Source organism: Bubalus bubalis, chromosome 22 (genome assembly GCF_019923935.1).
Source record: "Bubalus bubalis isolate 160015118507 breed Murrah chromosome 22, NDDB_SH_1, whole genome shotgun sequence".
Taxonomy (NCBI): domain Eukaryota; kingdom Metazoa; phylum Chordata; class Mammalia; order Artiodactyla; family Bovidae; genus Bubalus; species Bubalus bubalis.
In genome coordinates this window covers 52,564,349-52,583,975 of record NC_059178.1, presented here as the reverse complement: position 1 = coordinate 52,583,975, position 19,627 = coordinate 52,564,349, and positions in this window count along the sequence as shown.

The following is a 19,627-nucleotide window of genomic DNA, read 5'->3' as shown; positions in this document are numbered from 1 at the left end:
CTCCTTCCGGGCCCTCGCGTCCAGGAGTCTCCACTTTGACAGGCACTGCACCTCCAGGGCTCAGTCACTTGTACTTGGCACAGCATAGTTTCCTGGTGAATATTACAAAGCTGTTGAACGCCAATGAATTTCTGTCCCGAGAAGCAGCAAATTAAACCTCATGGCACCATCTATTTTGAGCTATTTTCCATGAGGAAATATTTTCAAAATAATTTTGTTGACCCAAATACCTAGAGGTTTCTTAAAGAAAAACAAAACAAAACACAAGTTCCTTTCAATGTAACTTAGATTGAAAATACTACACTTTTTAAATTATTTACGGAAAACACACTTTCTTGACATAAAAATGTAGGATTCTTCTAGCTTCATGATTATAACTGTAGTTCACTACCACTGGGATTTAAAAAACAACAACACAAGAAGAGTTCTTAATAGATAAATAGCTAAATCTTGAGCACAGCAGAAACTATTTTAAAATTGTCTTTCAGTTGGCTTTCTTATTTCAGATCTTGAAATATTTACATATCACAAATGTCTCCAGAGCAAGTATTTTATTTGAAACTCTGAAGTAGGCAAAGTGGGTGATTTAAAATAAAGATAGAGACAATGAGATTAAATAGTGGATACTGTGCAGTCTCATGCAGAGGCACATATATAAACGATTCTCTAATTCAAAGGATGCTGTCACTTATGCTATATAATAGATGCAAAATACTTACTATGGGAATAGAGGAGTAAATAAGAATATTTCTAAAGAATGCTTGGTTAGGGAAAATATTGGGAAAGTTGGAAACTTTGACAATAGAAAAAAGTAAAGGCAAGTCATTGTATAAAAAGAAAGTAACACGTGCAAAAGCCCCCAAAAGAACAGATATGCTTTTAGACATACATGTAAAAATGTGTATGCATGCTGAAAACAGAAACATGCGTTTGTGTGTGTGTTAAGTCACTTCAGTCATGTCCAACTCTGTGCGACCCTACTGACTGTAGCCCACCAGGCTTCTCTGTCGGTGGGATTCTCCAAGCAAGAATACTGGAGTGGACTGCCATTCTATAAATGTGTATGTACACATTTAATTTTTTAGTGTTTCCTAAAACAGAAACAGAAACATAGGAAACACTAAAAAATTAAATGTGTACATACACATTTATAAAGTTCTTTGTCCAGGCTGAAGAGTTTGGACCTTATTCTTCTTGCTATTAAGAGAGAAACTTGATCAGACTGTTGGTTTAAATAAACTTCTTATATAAAAAAATGATAAAGTTTAGAAGTAATATTAATGGAAAATAAATTTATTCATTCATTTACTCATCTTTTAAATAATTATTTATTGTGTCAACTTGTACCTGACAGGGAAAATTCTAAGACCTGGAAATACTATAATTTATAAAACAGACAAAATATCCTCAGAGTTATCAAGTCCTGGTGGAGGTAGTCAATATTAAAATACTGAAACAGATAAATTATATAATAATAATTTATATAATAATAACTTATAATAGCATAATAATATCTAAATATGTGGTTATGCTCAGTCCCTCAGTCATGTCTGACTCGTGCCTGGCCCCATGGACTGCCAGGTTCCTCTGTGGATGGAATTTTCCAGGCCAGAATATTGGAGTGGGTTCTCATTCCCTCCTCCATGGGATCTTCCTGACCCAGGGATCAAATCTGTGTCTCTTGCATCTCCTATATTAGCAGGCAGACTCATTACCTCTAGCACCACCTGAGAAGCCCAATATTTAAGTATAAGAAATAAAGATAAAATAATTTTTAAAAAAGGATAAATTGCATTAGAATGAATTATAAGTACTGTGATAAAAAGTAAATCAAAGAAAACTGAGTCAGGATAGAGTGGTCAAATATAGGACGTGTGAGAAAGAATGATGTCAGAGACAAATATATGGTTTGGCCTGAGAAATTTGAGGGATAGAATTGTCATCAACTGAAATTGAGAAGCTTTTGTTAGGTCCAGACCATTTCTGTCCTTCACTTTGCTCGTCTTTGCATGAAAAGCTAGTGGAGGTGATGGAATTCCAGTTGAGCTATTTCAAATCCTAAAAGATGATACTGTGAAAGTGCTGCACTCAATATGTCAGAAATCTGGAAAGCTCAGCAGTGGCCTCAGGGCTGGAAAAGGTCAGTTTCCATTCCAATCTCAAAAAAAGGCAATGCCAAACAATCCTCAAACTACCGCACTCATCTCACATGCTCAAATTTCTCAAAGTCAGGCTTCAACAGTACATGAACCATGAACTTTCAGATGTTCAAGCTGGATTTAGAAAAGGCACAGGAACCAGAGATCAAATTGCCAATATCTGCTAGATCATTGAAAAAGCAAGAGAGTTCCAGACAAATATCTACTTCTGTCTTATTGATTATGCCAAAGCCTTTGAGTGTGTGGATTACAATAAACTATGGAAAATTCTGAAGGAGTGGGAATACCAGACCACCTTACCTGCCTCCTGAGAAATCTACATGCACGTCAAGAAGCAACAGTTAGAACTGGACATGGAACAACAGACTGGTTCCAAATTGAGTAAGGAGTACATCAAGGCTGTATATTGTCACCCTGCTTATTTAGCTTCTATGCAGAGGACATCATGTGAAATGCCGGGCTGGATGAAGCACAAGCTGGAATCAAGATTGCCAGGAGAAATATCAATAACCTCAGATACACAGATGACACCACCCTTATGGCAGAAAGCAAAGAAGAACTACAGAGCGTGTTGATGAAAGTGAAAGAGGAGAGTGAACAAGATGGCTTAAAACTCAACATTTAAGAAACAAATATCATGGCATCTGGTCCCATCACTTCATAGCAAACAGATAGGGAAACAGTGGAAACAGTGTCAGACTTATTTTAGGGGGCTCCAAAATCACAGCAGATGGTGACTGAAGCCATGAAATTAAAAGACGCTTGATCCTTGGAAGAAAAGCTATGCCTAACTTAGACAGCGCATTTAAAAGCAGAGACATTACTTTGCCAACAAAGGTCCGTCTAGTCAAAGCTATGGTTTTTCCAGTAGTCATGTATGCATATGAGTGTTGAACTATAAAGAAAGCTGAGCACCAAAGAAGTGATGCTTTTGAACTGTGGTGTTGGAAAAGACTCTTGAGAGTCCCTTGGACTGCAAGGAGATTCAACCAATCCATCCTGAGGTAAATCACTCCTGAATATTCATTGGAAGGACTGATGCTGAAGCTGAAACTCCAATACTTTGGCCACCTGATGTGAAGAACTGACTCACTGGAAAAGACCCTGATGCTGGGAATGATTGAGGGCAGGAGGAGAAGGGGATGACAGAGGATGAGATGGTTGGATGGCATCACCGATCAATGGACATAAGTCTGAGTAAACTCTGGGGGTTGATGATGGACAGGGAGGCCTGGTGAGCTGCAGTCCATGGGGTCGCAAAGAGTGGGACACGACTGAGCAACTGAACTGAACTGAATTGAAATTGAGAAGTCTGCAATTAGATCAGGTTTTGAGTACAGCAATCAGGAGCTTGTTTGGGCCATATTACATTTTACATGTCCATCAGAAACCCAAGATGAAATGGGGAATAAGTGGTTTGATAAATGAGCCTGAACAACAGAGGAGAGGACAAGCTGAAATTTAAATTTTGGATTAATTAACTTAACTATGCCATTTTAAAGCCATGGGACCCGAAATCATCAGGGGTGTGAATAGAGATAAAATTGAGAAAAGAGTCAAAGAGCACACATGCCCTAGGTTACCTCAAGACTGAAATGATCAGAGGGAGGAAGAGGGAGCAGTGGGCGAGACGGAGATGCAACGACTGCCCCGTGAGGGGGAAGACCAAGGGAGCTTGTATCTTGCAAGCACTGTGGAAAAATACTTTCAGGGAGAAAGAGTGATCAAATGCTACTAACAGGACAAAGAAGAGGACAACTGAGAATTAATCATTGTTATTTAGCAAAATAGAGATTGCTGTTGACTTGGAAAAGAGCAGGTTGGGGGATTAACGAAGATTAAGCATCTCTGAAATGAATTTAGAAAAGGACTCCATATGTCTCATCTGCCTGGGACAATTTAGGTTTACATTAAACTTCACTAAAAATTAATAGCATTTGTTTTTGTTCTCAATAATATTATGGTTACCCAATGAATTACATCATCACCTTACTTAAATAAAGAATGGAAGAAAATCAGTTATAGATAGCAAACAGACAACTTTGTAAAAAAGTTTTGCTGAAAGGGAGAATGAGAAAATAGGTAGAGAAGATTTGGGTCAAGAGAGAGGATCTTTTGTGGATATTTTTAGGAAAGTATAATTTAAGAAAGTGTTTTATGTTGATGGATGTGTTCATGAAGGGAATTTTGGTAATGCAGTAGAAATAAGAGAAAATCCTCAGGGCACTGTCTTTTGGTAGAAGAAAGAATCTGGTACACAAATGGAGACTGAGGCTTCTCCAGGAGCACTGGCTGATCTTTAGCAACAGCAGAGACGACAGAGGGAACTCGTGAGCGGAAACAGGACGCACACTCAGGACCTAAAGGTGAGGGTGCAGTAAATGTTTGAAAGACAGGAAAATAGAGAAGGTGTTATGAAGTAACTGTCTCAAAGTAAATGCAATAGGGATATACCAAAGCACTGGTGGATAGTGCTAAAAGGGATATTTTGGTCCAAATCATGAATTACTTACTTAGAGGATTACCACTGAAGTTCAGGTAAAATAACAATGAATGGGACAAAAGAGTTAAAAAGGTAGAAAGGAACCAACTCTTATACAATGTGGGTTTTGAGGATGATAAAAGGTCACCCACAAAAGAGCCCTTTAGGACTGTGATAGGACACCGTACCTTGAATCTTAAGTTTATGGAAGAGAAGTCCTGGGTGAGATGAGGAATTGAGATCGAAAAACATGTACTTTGCATGATCTCCATATTTGTAGAAAGTTATGTTAATTCTGACCAATATAGATTTGGAAATTCAATAATGATTAAAATGAACAATATAGATTTGAAATAGGTTCACAAAATGACTTTTGAAACTTGGACGTGGATATTTTATAGCAAGGGAGTTACAGTATCTGGTAAAGTAAAGAATCCTGAAGAATTTCTATACTTTAGTTATATAACAGCTACCCTCTCCAGTATTCTTGCCTGGAGAATCCCACTGACAAAGGAGCCTGATGGGCCATAGACCACTGGGTCACAAACAGTGGGACATGACTGAGCAATTCTCACATAAATGTTGAGTGGATAAAACAAATATAGAAGTAAATATAGCTGTTTACTAAGGAAATAGCAGAAGAAAAAGAGTTGTAGACACTAGTTTTTTCTTAAGACTTTGCCAACCAAATGAGGTAAATAAATAAGGCAATATTTTAACTATAACAAGATGCAGACATTTTTATTAGTGTATGTTTAGAAAAAGAAGCAATGATACTTTTAATATGTCTGGGCATATACCTTTTCCTTGATCTCATTCACTCCCATCTATTTGTAGACCTTTAGTGGATATATTGTAGGTTTCTTTTTATAAATAAAATAAATAATTCAAAATGTAGAAAAGTATATGTGTGCTAAATCGCTTCAGTCATATCTGACTCTTTGGGCTATGGACCATAGCCCACCAGGCTCCTGTGTCTGTAGGATTCTCCAGGCAAGAATACTGGAGTGGGTTGCCATGCCCTCCCCCAGGGGATCTTCCTGACCCAGGAATTGAACCTGTGTCTCTTATGTCTCTGACATTGGTAGGCGAGATCTTTACCACTGAGCCACCTAAAAAAAGCACAGAAAACTAAATAGATGATTCTAAATAAATAAAAGTAGGACTGAATGTGATTTTTAAATACTTTCAGTTAATACAGAAATTGTGTGATACACTTTGAAAATGGAATTCTAGACTGATATTTATACTTAAATATATACATAACATTATAAAAATTAGGCTACAAAGGGATATTCTGACACAACTATATATTACAGACTACACTGATATAGTTATGTCATACTCAAAATATATATGCCTGAGGTTTATAAACATGAGCTTATTTTTAGATCAGGAGTGACCAATCACAAATTTTCATTACGGTAATATGAACAATTCCTTAAAATGAGTTTAACATTCACAAATTTTAGCCAGTTACTATCCTCTCTCCACACAAGATGCATGTTCATGTTCCACTAGAAGCCAAGCTCTGACTGACATAAGCGATTGAAACAGCTTTAATTATACCCCTGTAAGCGGAGTGGTTCTATAACCACAACTTGGGCAGAATATATTCTTTCATCTCATATAGACTTGCTTAAGACCTCACAGGGGCCCATGAGGCTTTTGTGTAAGGAATTTCAATAGGCAAATTTTGCTTTTGTTTTTGTTTTTTAAGTACAAGGGTTTTTGGTTCACTACATCACACTTTTCCCCACTGTGTTATTCCCATGCTAATAAATGACTGAAATTTAGTCACCAGGGCTTTTTCCTGAGACTGTGTAAGAACATTAAGATTCTCCAGGAAAAGGCATGGCCCGAAAACCTTTATGAGGTCATTTTTTGGCTTTGAGAACTGCAGAATTAGCTTTAAGAACTCCCAGAAGAAAAAGGAAGACACTTCTACCCCTCGTATTTGAGGTCCCTTGAGGCTGTAAATCTCATTTCTGGAATATCATGCAAGGACCATCTGGTAGATGGAAGAATCAGCTACCTCTTTGCAACTGTGTTCAGAATACTGGAAACTGGAATGTTTCTCAACATGAGTCCGTCTCCCCTTATCCTGTATATTTTGCAATATTTTTTTTTCTTTTTATCTTACCAGTACAACCAAGTGGATCTACTTTAATATAAATCTTTGACTATAAAGAATCAAAAGGCAAAACAGTGACCAAAAAAACAAAACAAAACAAAACTTCTTTGATGTATTTTTTATATTTCTGAAAGCAAGAAAAAATAGTGAAGCTGAAGTAGATTACTTACTTTTCAGTTTTAATCTCTAACAAGTGGTCCTTTTCAATAAAACTCAAATATGGAGTTAAAAAAAAAAGATGGGGTGCAGAGAGAGTTATCATAGTTTTCAAGATTTTCATCTTCCCCCACTGATTTTGGAAGCCCTAATTAACCTGCCCTCAGTAGGTGCTGGTCAGCAGTGTGTGCTAACAGGCTTGGAAACTGAAAAACATCAAAGAGTAAATGGATTTTTAAGCAAGTATTTTTTAAAAAATTTCAACAGAGACAAAATGTTATCATTACAATGCAGTTTTAATCAAGCCTTATAAAACCAAGCTGTGTATCTCTATGGCTTCTCAAACCTGCCAACAAAAAGTCTGAACTATAGCAATGAGTGAGTTATGACTTAGCGATCAACTGCCACTACCACCATGTCAAAGTTAAAAAAATATCTCTTTATTTATGTTCCACAGCACCCAGTTGAAATGAAATTATTATGTAGACATATTTATTCAAACTGTGGTGCTTGGTGTATTTTGTTCAGTTCAGGTAAGTCGCTCAGTCGTGTCCAACTCTTTGAGACTCCATGGTTGCATCATGCCAGGCTTCCCTGTCCATCACCAACTCGCGGAGCTTGCTCAAACTCATGTCCATTGAGTTAGTGATGCCATCCAGCCATCTCATCCTCTGGTGTCCCCTTCTCCTCCTGCCTTCAATCTTTCCCCGCATCAGTGTCTTTTCCAATGAGGTGGTCATTGGAAAATGGTCACTTCACATCAGGTGGCCAAAGTATTGGAGTTTCAGCTTCAACATCAGTTCTTTCAATGAGTATTCAGGACTGATTTCCTTTAGGATGGACTGGTTGGATCTCCTTGTAGTCCTAGGGACTCTCGAGAGTCTTCTCCAACACCACAGTTCAAAAGCATCAGTTCTTCGGTGCTCAGCTCTCTTTATAGTCCAACTCTCACATCCATACATGACTACTGGAAAAACCATAGCTTTGACTAGATGGACGTTTGCTGGCAAGATAAGGTCTCTGCTTTTTAATATGCTGTCTAGGTTGGTCATAGCTTTTCTTCCAAGGAGCAAGCATCTTTTAATTTCAAGGCTGCAGTCACCATCTGCAGTGATTTTGAAGCCCCCTAAAATAATGTCTCTCACTGTTTCCACTGTTTCCCCATCTATTTGCCATGAAGTGAAGGGACCAGATGCCATAATGTTTGTTTCTTGAATGTTGAGTTTTAAGCCAGCTTTTTCACTCTCTTCTTTCACTTTCATCAACACGCTCTGTAGTTCTTCTTTGCTTTCTGCCATAAGGGTGGTGTCATCTGTGTATCTGAGGTTATTGATATTTCTCCTGGCAATCTTGATTCCAGCTTGTGCTTCATCCAGCCCGGCATTTCACATGATGTCCTCTGCATAGAAGCTAAATAAGCAGGGTGACAATATACAGCCTTGATGTACTCCTTACTCAATTTGGAACCAGTCTGTTGTTCCATGTCCAGTTCTAACTGTTGCTTCTTGACGTGCATGTAGATTTCTCAGGAGGCAGGTAAGGTGGTCTGGTATTCCCATCTCTTGAAGAATTTTCCACAGTTTGTTGTGATCTACACACTGAAAGGCTTTGGCCTAATCAATAAATAAATCAGATTTAAATATTTTTCAGATATTCTCTTGCTTTTTGAGATCCAAAGGATGTTGGCAATTTGGTCTCTGGTTCCTCTGCAATTCCCAAAGCACACATTTTCAGAAATGAACTGAATTTCAGGTTAGTGAGAGTCAAAAGAACTCCCCCACCTTCACAAAAAATAAAATTAAAATGTCCTTATCTGTGATCCAGAGCCAAGGGTCCACTAGACTTGTGTGGAGCTGTTAGGGCAAAAAGCCAGAAATGTATCAAAAGACGAAGCCTTGACCGTAACTGCTCAGAATCACTTTACTTCAGTGCTCCAAAGTACTGCTGGCAACTGAGTTTTTCGAGTTTTCTCTCTTTCCCTTTCCTTGATCTCCTCTGGAGAGATGTTAATAATTTGGCAGTGGCAGTCCAAACAGAGGAAGTGCTAATTGCCAGTGAAAAAGCCATGTGTGAACCAAGTCTAACATAAAAGGTGAAAAGATTAATTTGCACGATAGCTAAATGTCCCTAAGTAGTCAGGAATTTACTTAATTGCATAATGAACCTCAGATGTTAGCCCTGCAATGAAAAGAGAAAGAATTATGATAATAGCATTATTATAGTAGACTATATGGCCATTTCAAGACAGAGAAAAATATCAATTCAATGTCCACACTGATAATTAAGTGGTGTAACAACAGCACTTATTATTTATTATTATTATTATCATCATTGCCAGTACTTACTAGGAGTCAGGCACTGTGCTAAAGGCATTTCTTATGTTAGCTCATTTGATTATCAGAATAATTCTGACATTAGTATTATAATCTCCATTTTATAGACCTAATTTTACAGAGCTATAATAATTTCAAATTAAGTGGCAGAATCAAGCTTTCGATTTGCATCAGAATTAAACAGGTAAAGAAGACTTTATCCAAGGCTATTGCAATAGGGGAAAGAGTTAAAAACTGAATCTATGTTCAGTTCCCTAAAACAAAAGTCTGGCCTGAGGAGAGTATCATAGGCCAGTGTGTTTGCTAATTGGTTTTCTCCAAACAGAAAGTAAACTTTTTCTGTTGTAAAAACTACAGTTTTTACAGTTTTTGACTTTTTGTCAAATTGTAAAAAGTGAAAAAAAGTGAAAGTGTTAGTCGCTCAGTCCTGTCAGACTCTTTGCAACTCCATAGGCTATAGCCCGCCAGGTTCTTCTGTCCATGGGATTCTCCAGGCAAGAATACTGGAGTGGGTTACCATTTCATTTATTCCTTTCTCCAGGGGATCTTCCTGACCCAGGGATTGAACCCTAATCTTCTGCATTGCAGGCAGATTCTTTACCATTTGAACTAAATTTGGAGCCCTCTGTAGTTAGGCTCTGCCCCCAGCCACCCGTCCCCCACCCCTGACTAGGAGGTAGTCACCACCTTCCTTTACAATCTCACTTCAAAGGCTAGGCTCCTGGGTCCTTGAGAAAGACATTCCTGGGCTATAAAACTAGAAAGAGGCTTTTGAAAAAGATTTACACCTCAAAGGGGCAGAGGAAGGATTTACAATGATAAGTTTTCTAAAGTAAATGTTCTAAGAAAAGGGAGCTCAGAGGTCCAGAGTCAGGAAGAAAATGGTCTGAAGTTTAGTCTAGCTGAGAGGAACCATAAAGGCTGTGTTAGTTAGCTATCTGAATTAAGGATCTGCCTCCTCAGCACCTCCCACACCAGGCATATTTGATAATTCATAGCAGGGAAGAAAGTAACCACAAAGAAAAAAGATTTTTAAACTCCCTGGTGGTGGTGGTGGTTTAGTAGCTAAGTTGTGTCCAACTCTTGTAACCCCATGGATTGTAGCCCACCAGGCTCCTCTGTCCATGGGATTCTCCAGGCAAGAAGATTCTCCAGGCAAGAATACTCCCTACCCAAGAATTGAACCTGGGTCTACTGCATTGCAAGCAGATTCTTTACCAACTGAGCTACAAGGGAAGCCCTTAAACTCCCTATTGGGCTCAAATGGTGAAGAATTTTCTTGCAATGCAGGAGACTTGGGTTCAATCCCTGGGTCTGGAAGACCCCTGGTGAAGGGAATGGCAAGCCACTCCAGTATTTTGCCTGGAGAACCCCATAGATAGAGGATCTTGGTGGGCTACAGTCCATGGGGTTGCAAAAGATTTGGACATGACTGAGCAAAGATTAGGGGCAGGAGGAGAAGGGGACAACAGAGGATGAGATGGCTGGATGGCATCACTGACTTGATGGACATGAGTCTGAGTGAACTCCGGGAGTTGGTGATGGACAGGGAGGCCTGGCATGCTGCGATTCATGGGGTCGCAAAGAGTAGGACACAACTGAGTGAATGAACTGAACTGAACTGAACTGAGCAGATAACACTTTCATTTAATCTTTGCTTCATTGAGTATCAGTTTCCCCCCATCTAAAATGAGATTTCTCTAGATTTGTGTATTGCAAATCACATCACTTAAGACCCTGGGGTGGGCATTAAGAAGCCGGGAGAAACCAAAGATTGGTGGGAAAGTTGGGTGATGGGCTGGTAAATCCACAGCACCCTAGTCTCATTCCAAAGAGGACAGAGCAGACAGAAGAGGGACCGATTCAAGGCGGGGGTGAGCTGAACTCCAAGAGTGTGTGAAGATATAGAGGCCCTGGAGTGAGAGCTGACTTTGACCCCCTCCTGGTTATCTTCTTCATCCTCGGTCACTGCTCATGGGTACTTTTCCTGGCTCACAACTACTGCTTTAAAATGGACATACTCGCTTCACTACCCGTTTAAGAAAGACAACAATTTCATGTCTTTACCTTACCTATAGTTAGCTTGTACTTAAAACCCTGCATTTTTATCCTTTGGCTCAGCTAGTAAAGAACCCGCCTGCAATGCAGGAGACCTGGGTTAATTCCTGGGTTGGGAAGATCCCCTGGAGAAGGGAAAGTCTGCTTATGAACAACCTAGATAGCATATTGAAAAGTAGAGACATTACTTTGCCAACAAAGGTCCATCTAGTCAAGGCTTTTCCAGAGTCGGACACGACTGAGCGACTGATCTGATCTGAAACTCACTGTTGAGAAGGGGGGCGGCGCCGTGGGGAAACAGCCTTCATTTATGCCACTTGATGATTTCCATGCTGTAAACATTCCCACTCTGGGTATTTTATCAGTGTGATGTCACTGAACACAGAATTGGGAAGGCAGATCCAGTTTTAGTGATATGAAAAAAAAAAAAAAAACCAACCCAGAAATTCACATGTGCTTGTCTTTTCTCATGCAGTTCAGGACCATATTCCTTCAAGAAAAGAAAGCAGTGAGTATGTGACTTTAATCATTCCTTTAAAATTCAACAGCAGACAGATCTTATGTTCAAGACATTTTTATGTTGTCAGTTTTTTTTACTATAAAAACACATTTAATACTTTGATGATATTGGCAATATGGCTGGATGTGCTCTGGAGAGAGAACAGTGAGTGAAATTTCAGCCTGAAGGTAGTTCCTCCTTAGAGTTAATGTGCATTTTGTGTACTTAATGTACTCTCCTGACCCATTTCAGAGGCTCGGGGAGCAAAATCTAATCATCTTCCCATTATCTTAGGAAGATTGGTTTTGATGCATCTGTCTCACAAAAGATAGAAGCAGGGCTGTTTTGACTCACCAGCAATATCCGCCCTTGTGGGACCAAACCATCCTCTGGAATATGTTGGATCAATGTGTTCTAGGTCTTTTTGGTCATGTCCAACTCTGCAACTATGAACCTCCAATATTTTGGCCACCTGACATGAAGAACTGAGTCATTGGAAAAGACCCTGATGCTGGGAAAGATTGAAAGTGGGAGGAGAATGGGACGACAGAGGATGAGATGGTTGGATGGCATCACTGACTCCATGGACATGAGTTTGAGCAAGCTCCGGGATTTGGTGATGGACAGGGAGGCCTGGTGTGCTGCAGTCCGTGGGGTCACAAAGAGTCTGACTGAGCAACTGAACTGAACTGAGTCCACTCCAGGCTCCTCTGTCCATGGGATTTCTCCCAGCAAGAATATTGGAATGAGTTGCCATGCCCTCCTCCAGGGGATCTTCCCGACTCAGAGATCAAACTCGCATCTCTTATGTTTCCTGCATTGACAGGCAGGTTCTTTGCCACTAGCATCATCTGCGAAACCCTGTTAGTAGTATACCAGTTATTCTGCAGAATTTCTGTTTTAAATAAAAACACTTGGTTTTTCATTTTCCTGAAATGACAGGATAGTAAAAAAACAGGAGGAAGTCTTCCCACAATATATACATATATCAAATCATTACATTGCACACTTTAAATCCTTTACAATTTTATTTGTCAATTGTAACTTAATAAAGCTGAGTAAAAGTAAAAGAAACAAGATGTGGCCTGAGAATTAATGATGAAAAGGCAGAGGCAAAAGAGGAATTTCATGAGGATTCTTAACAACACACTCAAAAGTCCTGGCAAACAGCCTGGCAGTCAAACGGCCTGGCAAACTGACATTGGTCTCCTCCCTTCCTGTCCTCTGGTCCCATGTTCTGGTCCTGCACCTGAACTGTATGGAAGGCTTGTTAAAACTGGCACTGCTGGCCAAAGACCCCAATTTGTTGGATGTTGTCTTGGAACCTGCATTTCTAAGAAGCTTCCAGATGATGTGTATGTGCTGGTTAGAGGTGCTTGCTCTTAGAAACTCGGGTCAATTGGTCCAAGGGCATGAGAATTAGGAACATATTTTATAGGAGGGAGGGATGAGGAGAAAGATACTTCAGTTAGCAGCTTCTGGGCCATCAAGCTAGAATGCTTTCCTTTCATTCTCACATTCATTATATATGTTTCAAACTTGGGGCTACAACACAGACAAAACCATGATTTCATGACCCAGATAACCACGATATGTGATCACTCACCTAGAGCCAGACATCTTGGAATGTGAAGTCAAGTGGGCCTTAGGAAGCATCACTACAAACAAAGCTAGTGGAGGTGGTGGAATTCCAGTGGATCTATTTCAAATCCTAGAAGATGATGCTGTGAAAATGCTGCACTCAATATGCCAGCAAATCTGGAAAACTCAGCAGTGGCCACGGGACTGAAAAAGGTCTATTTTCATTCCAATCCCTAAGAAAGGCAATGCCAAAAAATGTTCAAACTACCCCACATTTGCACTCATTTCACATACTAGCAAAGTAATGCTCAAAATTCACCAAGCCAGGCTTTAACAGTACAGGAACTGTGAACTTCCAGATGTTCAAGCTGGATTTAGAAAAGGCAGAGGAACCAGAGATCACATTGCCAACATCTGCTGGATCATCAAAAAAGCAAGAGAGTTCCAGGAAAATATCTATTTCTGCTTTATTGACTATGCCAAAGCCTTTGACTGTGTGGATCACAACAAACTATGGAAAATTCTGAAAGAGATGGGAATACCAGATCACCTGACCTGCCTCCTGAGAAATCTGTATGCAGGTCAAGAAGCAACAGTTAGAACTGGACATGGAACAACAGACTGTTTCCAAATTGAGTAAGGAGTATGTCAAGGCTGTATATTGTCACCCTGCTTATTTAACTTATATGCAGAGTACATCATGAGAAATGCCAGGCTGGATGAAGCATAAGCTGGAATCAAGATTCCTGGGGGAAATATCAATAACTTCAGATATGCAGATGACACTACCCTTATGACAGAAAGTAAAGAAGAACTAAAGAGGCTCTTGATGAAAGCGAAAGAGAAGAGGGAAAAAGTTGGCTTAAAACTCAACATTTAGAAAACTAAGGTCGTGGCATCCAGTCCCATCACTTCATGGCAAATAGATGGGGAAACAATGCAAACAGTGAGAAACTTTATTTTAGGGGGCTCCAAAATCTCTGAAGATGGTGACTGCAGCCATGAAATTAAAAGGCATTTGCTCTTTGGAAGAAAAGCTATGACCAACCTAGGCAGCATATTAAAAAGCCAAGACATTATCTTGCCAACAAAGGTCCATCTATTCAAAGCTACGGTTTTTCCAGTAGTCATGATGGATGTGAGAGTTGGACTGTGAAAAAAGCTGAGCACCAAAGAATTGATGCTTTTGAACTGTGGTGTTGGAGAAAACTCTTGAGAATCCCTTGGACTGCAAGGAGATCCAACCAGTCCATCCTAAAGGAAATCAGTCCTGAATATTCATACTGAAGCTGAAGTTCCAATACTTTGGCCACCTGATGCAAAGAACTGACTCATTGGAAAAGACCCTGATTCTGGGAAAGATTGAAGGCAGGAAGAGATGGGGATGACAGAGGATGAGATGGTTGGATGGCATAACCGACTCAATGGACATGAGTCTGAGTAAGCTCAGGGAGTTGCTGATGGACAGGGAAGTCTGGCATGCTATAGTCCATGGGGTCACAAAGAGTCAGACAGGACTGAATGACTGAACTGAGCTGAACTGAACTGATGTGCTAAAAAAAAATACTTATGTTTTTTCAGAGTGTTTTCATATACCTCACATTGCCTAATTCTCAAACAAGTTATAGGGGACTTCCTTAATCATCCAGTCTTGACTTCGCCTTCCAATGCAGGCAGTATGGGTTCAATCCCTGGTCAGGAAACTAAAATCTCATATGCCTCAGGGCCAAAAAATAAAACAGAAGCAATATTGTACCAAATTTAATAAAGACTTTAAAAATGGTCCACATTAAAAAAAAAAAAAAACTTTAAAAAGAAACAAGCTATAATTATTCTCAAAAAAACAAAAACCACTCTAAAGATAAATGAGTCTATGGTTTTCCTAGTTCTGAGTTCCAGAGATGGGATCATTACCCATGTCTTCTCACTGCTAATTTAGTACTGTTTTTACTGCATCACTATGGCTTTTAAATAAGACACATATCAGATATTAGGGGTGCACAGTGAGCCCCTGAATATGAAAGTAATGAGCCCTGACATCAGGGCTGACATTGGGGTGAAGGAAGTGAGACACCTATCTCAGACACATAACCTCAGGGGACTCCAGAGAACACAATAATCAATAAAACAATGATGTAATATTTTTGAAGTCAAAATTACTGCAAAAATTAATCATAAGTAAGATCATCATAAAAACAGGTCATTTGTTTTTCTCACAATTGGTATTCTGATGCAATGTAAATGGAGTTATTGTGTATGAGACCATTTCCAACCAGCCTATAGTCCCTGGACCCAGCCAGATAGGGTTGAGAGTGTCAACAACAGTGTGTGAACAGATTGGACAACATGACTCTTGATACAAAGACTCTTTATACAAAGTCCTGTCTGTTGATTGTAGGGCTTATACAATCCTTTTCTACTGAATTTAAAATATGTGAAGATGTTTTGATAAACGTATAAGGGGCACACATTGTTTTGCTTCCTGCTACCGTATGCTTATCTATAAGCCAGTGCTTAATGGGTTAATTCCATTTTTTAATGTTTTACTTCCTTTATTTACTTTTGGCAATAAGTCCATGCTTAAAGGGTTAATTCTTATTTTTTAACATTTTGTTTCATTTATTCATTTATTTTTGGCCTCGTGGCATGTGGGATCTTACTTCCCCAACCACAGATCCAATTTGTGCTTCCTGCATTGGAAGCATGGAGTCTTAACCATTGGACCACCAGGGAAGTCCCTGGGTTAATTCTTGATAAATGGAGATTTTTGGAGTTTCTGTTTAGATCTGAAGAACAAAGAGAAGGAGGAGGGGAACTAATTTATGTCTGATGTGAAAGAAAGCCTGTAGTTATGTACCCGCTTGGATAATATCAGTCTGCAGAAAGAATTCTCCAGGAAGAACAGAGGCTTCGAAAAATGATTTGACTTCTCAGGTCAGCCCTGGTAATTTGGCCATTCGGGTTCACAATTCCCAAAGCTCACCGGAGAAAAGGAGTGGCTTAGGGGGGGCATTTCTGGCATCATGGAGGTGAGATATAAAATTATTTTAAAATATGTGCGTATGGCTCATGTAGCTGATTACAGTCTAACATTTCACCGTCTGTAGATTTAAAATCTTTGTTTCTGCAAGTGGTTTGTTTACTCCTGATGGAGTTCGCTTGTAGACACTTTTCTATTTTAACATAAATGATTTTGACAGAAGAGCCTGCATGAGGTTTTCTAACTCTCTGAACCCTTCTCCCTCACCACTATCACTTCAACTCTTCAATTTTGTACATAATCAAGGTAATTACAACTGTCATTGTTAGTGTCAGTTTAATGAGGAGAATCATTTTCTGGGTGCTTTTTAATAATGCAGATTCCTAGCCTCCATTCTCTTATAGATACTCTAAATTCAATAAGCCTGGGATCAAAACCAGCCATCTGCATTTTTAACAAAACTCTGATTTTATAATATGTTTGGTGACCCATAGGTCAAGCTCCCTGGGAAGCAGACTCTGCATCAAAGATTTGCTTGCAGAAAACTTGTTGGAAAATGCTATTGGGATCAAGTCCTGTGGTGAAGGGGCAAGAGGGCAGAGGGAGAAGGTGTGCAGTGGCATTGGGCATCCTACAAAACCCTGGCACTGTGATGGGTCTTCAGCGATGCTGGGAGTGGAATAGAAACGGAGACCTTTTCCCTTCATCTCCCCCGAGAGGTCACTGTATACATGCTGCTATAAGGAAGGAGGCCCAGGACTGAGTGAGGTTAGGTGCTTTCCTAAGAGCAAAGGAGTTGGATAGAAACCAGCATCTAGGCTACGCCACAATAGTGCCCAACCAGGAGTCAGATGGGACCTCTTGGCAAGTACTGGCCAATAGACCGTGGTTAGTGATATGTTCACAAACTGAACTGAAGCTGGACAGGTTAAGAGCTTGCATCTGATTCCTTAGCTGGTTCTTCTGACCCGCATCCTCTAGATAACGCAGCTATAATACTGTAGGGTCTCCATGACCCCTGGATTCCTGAGTACCAGTGTAGAACCTATACCCTGAGCCAACTTGCAGTGGAAAGGCAACATGGACTCAGTTCAGTTCAGTTCAGTCACTCAGTTGTGTCCAACTCTTTGCGACCCCATGAATCGCAGCATGCCAGGCCTCCCTGTCCATCACCAACTCCCGGAGTTCACTCAAACTCACGTCCATCAAGTCAGTGATGCCCAATCCAGCCATCTCATCCTCTGTCGTCCACTTCTCCTCCTGCCCCCAATCCAAAACCAAATTATTTCAAGTTACCTGGATTTCTTTTTGTAATTGATTTTTGGCTGTGCTGGGTCTTTGTTGCTTTGTGGGCTTTTCTCTAATTGCAGCAAGCAGGGGCTATCTTCATTGCAGAGCGGGGACTACTCTCCAGCACGTGGGCTCAGTGGTTGTGGCTCTCCGGTTCTAGATCACAGGCTCAGTAGTTGTGGCACACGAGTTTAGTTGCTCCGAAGATCCATGTGGGATCTTCATGGATCAGGAATCCAACCTGTGTCTCAGGCATTGGCAGGCAGATTCTTTACCACTGAGCCACGAAGGAAGTGCAAGCTTCCGGATGTCAGCATTAGCTTTTGACGATAGCATTGTCTAGGCTAACCTTACTAAAACAGTGACCAGGCTGCAGTCATACAGTAAACTGCATTGGAACAGAATTATCTAGTGATATTTATGATCAGACTGAAACTACGTCGTAAGGCTCTCACTGAGTTCAGAGTTTGTAGAAATGATGTCTCAGGAAAGCAGATAACAATTTCCGGATGACAAAGGGGACTTTCCATCTGTCGTATCAGATTGGATGACACTCCGGTTGTACGCCCCCCTCAGCCACCTACTATAAAAAAGATAAAGCCTACCCTTTATTATACTGAAAACATGATAATGAGAAATCATATCAGTATGTTGTCCTATGTAAGAGTAAATACAATAAAACAAAATAGAATCTTCTCTGGTGTCCAAAGAGGAAGACGACTTTCCAACCTCTCATTTTCTTTTCTTTGTATATTTATGGTTTGTTTTATAAAAGCCAGGACAATACGATGGTACATAGTATCGAAATCACACACACAAAATTAACAAATATTTACAGTGAGACACACCCACAATGGAAATACTTCTCTTCAAAACAAGTTACATACGATGATGAGAGTCTATATGCACAAACAATCCCTAAAACTATGGGTTCTTTTTTTGGCTGGAGGAGGGAGGTAGGGAGGGAGGGACAAGAAAAAGAAAGCATGGAAACCCCCAACTCCTTAAACGTAAATGTTTGTTCAGTGAAAATGAAGGCCTTAATAGAAAAATGAGTTGACACGTTTCTGGCTGTTGTAAGCCATTTCAGGGATGGCACATGGGTTCCTGTGTACTGGAAGGACCCAGGCCCTCACCTGTCCTTAGGGAAGGCTCAACCCTCCGTCTTCTAAGCAAATTTTCTTTAGCTAATTTGTAGCAAAGTATTTCTCTGTCCCTAAGACTGTAAGCATCTTGCCTGTTTTACAGCCCAAGATTTTTCTTTTTCTTTTTTTTTTTTTTTTTCCTTAAGGCCCTTGGAGCTCTCTCTTTAAAATGCAAAGGTCAAGGAAAATAGCATCTCATGCAACCTGTCTCTCCATGAGTTTTAAGCTAGGCACCCTCCTCCAAGTTGCAGAGAGTGTTCCGTAGAGAGGGCAGACTTTTCATTTCCTTTGGATAAAGGCAACTAAGGAACACAAGTGGCCACTTGATTGCCAGGTGAGGCTCGGATGAACTATGTGTTCCAAGCAGGGCTGTCAGTTCATCAGACTTGATGATGACATAATTTATCTTAAGAACTTGTAAGGAATGGGTTGTAGCTGCCCAGCTTTCAGAAAAGATGAAATTTCTTTCCGCCTTTGCAATCCCTTTATTGGATTTCTTGTCATGTGTGTCACAGTCTGGTTTAATGGTTATTCAATAACAAGATGGTTTAATCCTTCTCTATGTTTGTGGAGAAGACGATACACTGGGCTTCCAGGAGGTTTTCCTCTGCTTATTTTCCCCAACACTTATAATATAAATTGCTATAGGGAAAAAATGTGTCCTGATCAATTATTCTAAGATGAATTAATCATTGTTTTGTACATCTTCTGGTTTTTAACTGTCAGACCCAGCAATGCCATAAGTCAAGCAATCACATTTAATCATGCAGGGCTGGCTGGCGCACCTACGTGCCTTGAGAGGGTTCTCAG